Genomic DNA, 6,878 nt, shown 5'->3' with positions numbered 1-6,878 from the left:
AAATAAATAAATAAATAAATAAATAAATAAATAAATAAATAAATAAATAAATAAATAAATGGGGGGAAAAAAGATGGAGTTGTGGGGCACCTGGGTGGCTCAGTTGGTGAAGCTTCTGACTAGATTTCAGCTCGGGTCATGATCTCAGTGTTTGTGACATCAAGCCCTGCATTGGGCTCTGAGCTGAGCATGGAGCCAGCTTGAGATTCTCTCTCTCCACCTCCCTCTGCCCCTCCCCTAAACTTGATGATTTAGAATATTCCCAGTCCATCAGTGTTACAAAAATCGAGAAACATTTTTTGAGATAACACTAAGAGTATGGCTAAACACTCATTTGATAAAGAGATTACAAGTGTTTGTATCCCTCAAAATTCAAATGTTGAAACCTATTCCCCAATATGATGGTATTTAGAGGTAGGGCCTTTGAAGGTGATTAGGTCATGAGGATGGAGCCCTCATATGGGATTAGTGCCCTTCTAAAAATGAAACCCAAGAGTGCTACCTTTCTCCTTCCTCCATGTGAGGATACTGAAAGAAAACAAAACCAAACCATTAACCAGGAAGAGGGCCCTCACCAGACACCAAAACTGCTGGCACTTTGATTTGGGCGTAGTCTCTAGAACTGTGAGAAATAATGTGTTATTTATAAACCACCATATTTATAGTATTGTTACAGCAGCCCGAATGGACTAAGACAGGATGTTACTCATAGATCAATCAGCTGTCTCAGCAGTAGCTAGGAATAGAGAGATGGGGTTATACCAGCAGAACATTGCTAGCTTGGATTGAAGGGGACAGAGATGGGAAAATAGAAAGGCAGGCTATCAGACTTCCGGGATACTACAGAATTGGATCTCAGAACTATCCATCTGTGAACATGTTTTAGACTTCAAGAAAAGGGAAGAATGACCCTGAAGGTATTCCGAGATCAGTAAGACTGCCACTGCTACTCTGGGATCATAAGGCACAGGTCCACGGGTCAAGGCTTTGTTTCCTCTTGAAGCCTTTGTTAACTTTGATTCCAGAGGGCAGAACCATCTCACGGTTTTCAGTAGGCCAGATTGCTGCTCAGGGCTGTAAAGGAAAGACTGCCACCCAGGGCCTCAGGGGCCATACACTACCACCCTAGCAGGCTAAGAAGGTGGATTACTCCCCAGTGGCCTGGAAGACACAGCACTGAGCTAAAGAGGATTATTCTCCAGTCTTAAAATCTAGTGAAAGTTGCCTCCTAGGTTTTGAACTCATATGGGACCATGACTTCTCTCTTCATTCTGATTTCGCCGTTTTGAAATGGAAATGTTTAACCTATGTCTCTTCCATCATTGTATTTTGGAAGCAGATAACTTATATGGCTTTCATAGTTTCACAACTGGAGAATTTTGCCTAAGGATGAATCATACTTCAAGTCTTGCCCACATATGATTTAGATGATACTTAGATGAGATTTGGGAATTAGAGTTGATGAAATTGACCAAGACTTTTGGGGTGTTTTGATCGTCTTAATCCCTAGTTCCTCAGAATAAAACATTTTTGGGAGACAGGGCTTTAAAGAGGTAATTGAATTACAACAGAGCCATTAGGTTGGCCCCTAATCTAATCTGATTGGTGTCCTCACAAGAAAAGGAAATTTGGACACATTAAGAGAGAGACACATGTGCACGCACATGAGGACATGTATGAAGACACAGCAAGAAGGCAATTATATGGAAGCCAAGCAGGTGCCTCAAAGGAAACCAAACCTGCTGACATTTTGATCATGGACTACTAGCCTCCAGAACTGTAAAAAAAAATAAATTTCTATTGTTTAAGCCACTATTGGGTATGACATCTGCTTCTGGCACTTACTTCCATTATTCCATGTTGTGCATTCTTTCATGTGCATTTTGTCCATTCATGTATCTTCTCTTGTGAAGTATCTGTTCAAGTCCTTTGCACATCTGAAAAAATCTGGATGGTTCATTTTATTTTTTATTTGTTCATGTTCTTTATACATTCTGCAAACAAGTTCTTTGTAAAATGTACATACTATGAACATGTTCACCCAGTCTATGGTTTGCCTATTTAGATTCTTAGGTATCTCTTGATGAACAGAAATCTTAAATTTTGAAAAAGTCTCCTTGTATCATTTTATGTTTCTAGGAAAATTTTGCCTTCCTCAATGTCACAAATATATCCTCATAGGTTTTCATCTAGAAGCTTTACGGTTTGGGCTCTTTCCTCTAAGTCCATGAAACACCTCAAAATGTCTATTTAGGACTAGGTAAAGGTTGAGGTCACTGTTTTCCATTTGGATGGTCTGGTTTGTAAAAATATGAGTTGTTGAAGACTTTCCGTTTCTTGAATTTTCTTGACTCTGGTTGAAAATCAATTGACTATGTAATGTGTGGTCTATATTAGGACTCTTTAATGTTTCAAGGTGTATTTGTCTATCCATATGTCAACACTACACTGCTCTGTTTATTTTAATTAGAATACATCTTGAAGTTTGATAGTGTAAGTCCTCCAATTTTTTCAAGATTGGTTTTGCTATTCTAGATGTTGTAAATTTCCAAATTGTACAATCAGCTTGTCAATTTCCTCATAATATCCTGCTGGGGTTTTCTTAGGAGTTACAGTGAGTCCATAGATCAAGTAGAGATTGGCATCTTAACAATATTGAGTCTTCCAACATAGGAATGCGACATACCTTTCTATTTATTTAGGCATTTTTAAATTATTCACAGCAACTTTTGTACCTTTCAGTATAAAGTTCTCATACATATGTAATTAGATTTGTTCCTAGGTATATGACTATTTTATGCTATAGATCATATTATTTCAGTTTTCAAGTGTTCATTGTTAATATAGAATTGCAGTGTATCATTATTGAACTTCTATCCTGTAACTTTTCTAAATTCACTTATTCATCCAAAATTAGTAGTTTTGAAAATTTCATATAATTTTTGTAAATACACAATTACTTTCCCTTTTTTTTATTAATCTTTGTTTTTTATTTCTTTTTCTTACCTATTGTACTGGCCAGGGCTTCTATTGTGATGTTGAACAGAAGGAGCAAGCATAGATATTTTTGCCTCCTTTCCAATTCCAGGGGAAAAGGATTTAATATTAAACCATTAAACATTACATTAGCTGTTAGATTTCCATTGATGTCCTTATGGAATGGTAAAAATTCTCTTCTATTTTTGGTTTACTGGGAGTTTTTCATCTTGAGTGTTTAATTTTTTCAAATTGTTTTCATTACTGTCATTTCCCCTTTATGTTAATTTGGTGAATTATATTGCTGGAATAAACCCAACTTGGTCATGCTATATCATTTTTTTCATTGTTTTGTTTCCTACTATTTTAAGTATTTTTGCAGCTGGATTCATGAGGGATATTAATCTTTTTCTTTTCTCATATTTGTCAAGTTTTGTTACTAGAGTTATGCAGGCCTCATAAAACAAGGTGAAAAGTCCTCTTTATTTCTTGAAAGAGTTTATGTAGAAGTTTGGAAGTTTTCTTATTGGAAAGATATGTAATTACAAATTCAATACTTTAATAAATATGGAAATATTTTTAGATTTTTTTCTTCTTGTATTTTTGACAAGCTATGGGTTAAAAGACAATTTGTCCATTTCATCTGAGTAGTTGAACTTATTGGTATAAAGTTATCCATAACATGCTCTTATTATCTTTAATGTCCAACAAGCTATGTAGTGGTATCTTCCTTTTCATTCTTGATATTAGTAATTTGTGTTTTCTCTTTTTCACTTGATCAGGTTTTTTACTAGGCTGTCATAACAAATTACCATAAACTGAGTGGCTTGAAACTACAGAGATGTATTCTCTCACATTTCTGGAGGGCAGAAATCGAAAATCAAGGCTCCTTTTAAAGGCTGTAGGAGAGAGGCGCCTGGGTGGCTCAGTTGGTTAAGCGACTGCCTTCGGCTCAGGTCATGATCCTGGAGTCCCGGGATTGAGTCCCGCATCAGGCTCCCTGCTCGGCAGGGAGTCTGCTTCTCCCTCAGACCCTCCCCCCTCTCATGTGCTCTCTTTCTCATTCTCTCTCTCTCAAATAAATAAATAAAATCTTTTTAAAAAAATAATAAAGGCTGTAGGAGAGGATTACTCCTCACCTCTTAATAGTTTCTGGTTGCTGGCAACCTTTGACTTGAGGATGAATTACTCCAATCTCTGCCTTTGTCTTCACTAGGCCTTCTGTTTCTATGTCTGTCTATGGTCTTCTTATAAGGACACCAAGTCATTGGATTTAATATGATCTCATAACTAATTACATCTGCAAATACCCTATTTCCAAATAAGGTCAAATTCTAAAGTTCTGGATGGACATGACTATTATTCAAGCCTGTATATTATTCTTGATAAGTGTTTATCAATTTTTATCATTTTCAAAATCTCACTTTTGATTTTGATTTTGTGTTAATTTCTAACAATTGTGGATAAGTTCTCAGTCAACATGATCTCTTCAAACATTTCTTCTGTACCATTCTCTTTATCTTCGCCTTCAGAAACTCAATTACGAGATGCAAGGCCATTTGATTTTGCCTACAAAACTCAAATACTCTATACTTTTTATTTTCACTCCCTTTTTCTCTTTTTTTACTTTTGATTGTCCTGTCTTCCAAGTCTATCATTTCTTCTATGTGTAATCCTATCATATTCAATTCTAGAATTTTCTTTATTTCACATAATTTACATGTCTCTGCTGAAATTCCCCATCTCTTCATGCACGTTTTCCACCCTTTTTACTACTTCCTTCAGCATTTTAATCATAGTTAATCTACCTCTGATAACTGTAACATCTGGGCAATCTCTGAGTTTGCGTCTATTGACTCTTTGCTCTCTGGATCAAATTTTTTGCTCCTTTGCAGGTCTTATAATTTCTTGCTGTATGCTGGGTATTTTCCATAAAAGAACAGTAGAAAATAAAATGAAAATAAATAATTACCTCCACAAAAGGGCATGCCTGTTCCTTTGTCAGGCTCTTAGAGTGGGAAGGTGAGTTAATCTAATCTGTAGTTGAGGTGGAGATGAGCTTTGCTGCTGATTTAGTTTAACTTTTCTACTTGCTTCAAATATTTTAAATTAAAAGGGTTTCCTTTCAGCAGGGATTGGGATCTGAGCATTGGTGAGATCCTAGTGGAATCTTTGTGCTTTTCAGCTAAACTGCCTGGTTTCCAAACATGGGGCCTTCCTCTCTGCACTACATTCCAACAGCATATTTTAGAATTCCTGAAGTATTCTCTTTGTATTCTACTCAGGCTTCCTGAGTAGGTGAACTCTCTCTCAAATTACCACGCCTTTTGGAGGGTACAGTTGCTTATACTCACAATGCCTCAGATTTTTTTTTTTTATTTTAGTTCTGTTCTAGGTTATCTTCCTATAAATGAGTGATTTACTAAAATTAGCAATCTGGCTGGTTGAAAAGAAGACATACGTTGTGGATTTACAAAGATACTAATAAGCCAATGTTTACTGAACTTCATTTCACAGTGAGCCTATACAGGACATTGAAGAGATAAAGAAAAGTTCTCTTTCTTTTTCACAAATCCACTGAACACTTACGATATATGGCACTATTCTGGCAACATACAATATAATCTAAGTAACTGGGATGGATAAAAATGGAGTTCCTAAATTATAAAAGATCTCATTTGATTTTCTAAAATCTAAAAGTAGAAGTGGACTAGTTCAGGTTCATTTTATCATGTGATTCTGTCATCTCCTAAAATTTTGTCATCAATATCCATTTAGTGTAAGGAGAAAAAATTGGGTAAGAGCATTCCCATTTTTCAGGATCTTAATGAGAAAATAATGAACACCCATTTCATTTACATTTCACTGGCTAAAATTCAGTCTCATGCTCATACTTAATTGAAAGGGAAGCTGGAAAGGGAAGCTGGGAAATATAGTCTTGCTGGGTTTCCAGGACAAAAAAGAAATAGATACACTCAGTTCATAGAACCTGCTAATTTTGTCAGCTTAAGACCTTTTATTTTTAAAGATAAATATTCAATACAAAAATGCTGATTGAACTGAAAAGGAATGCCTTATCTGCTTATCCAAGCTACTGTACTGACAGTGGAGGCAAGGCATACTTTGAGGGAGGAGGTGGTTACCTTCCATTACTTTAGCCATAAGTGAAGAATAAACACATATTCAAAAATCTATTTATAATCCCCTTTAAACAATATTTTCAGCCTCTGTTATGCCTAAGAGTAAAGGTTAAATGATGGGATTAAAATACTATCAAAGTAACATTTTGTTTTAAAATAATTTCTTTAATGTGTTAGTGCACATTTCTAAGCCTAATATTCTAGTATGGACCTATAAATCCAAGTCTTTCCCTATGCCATCCTCCCCACATACAATTTATAAACTTCGATTCTATCAATTCCTCTCTCACCACACTGTGGTCCTTCACAACTTGAATTTCATCTTCCCTGATGTACAGGAGTCAGGACTGAATGCTGTTTCTCAGGTGTGGCTGCACCATAATTTTCAGAGGCATGACAAATTTTTTATGGTTTGTAACCATTTTTTTTCTAGTGATGCCAGATTTCAATGAATCAGTGTTTACTGAAATATCTTCCATGTTCACTGCTGCATGATAAACAGTATTTTATTCCACTTTGTCTTATTAGCCCAGAAGTCTTCAGAAATATTATTTACATAGTCCTATATCTAGCAACTTATTCCTAATTGAGATCTGTTTCCACCATATATCCATTTTCCTTTAAAAGTGCTCCTTCTTTGTACTTTAACCTTGTTCTCACCATTTTTTATTTTGGCTACAGAACCATTTCTTCTAAAATGATAAACCTTGTTAATCTTCTTCAAAGATTCTTCTGAGAACCAGTCACTGAGCACCTTCTGGA

This window comes from Mirounga leonina, unplaced genomic scaffold (genome assembly GCF_011800145.1).
Source record: "Mirounga leonina isolate KUSES-001 unplaced genomic scaffold, KU_Mleo_1.0 Mir_173, whole genome shotgun sequence".
Taxonomy (NCBI): Eukaryota; Metazoa; Chordata; class Mammalia; order Carnivora; family Phocidae; genus Mirounga; species Mirounga leonina.
This window is presented reverse-complemented; position numbering follows the sequence as displayed.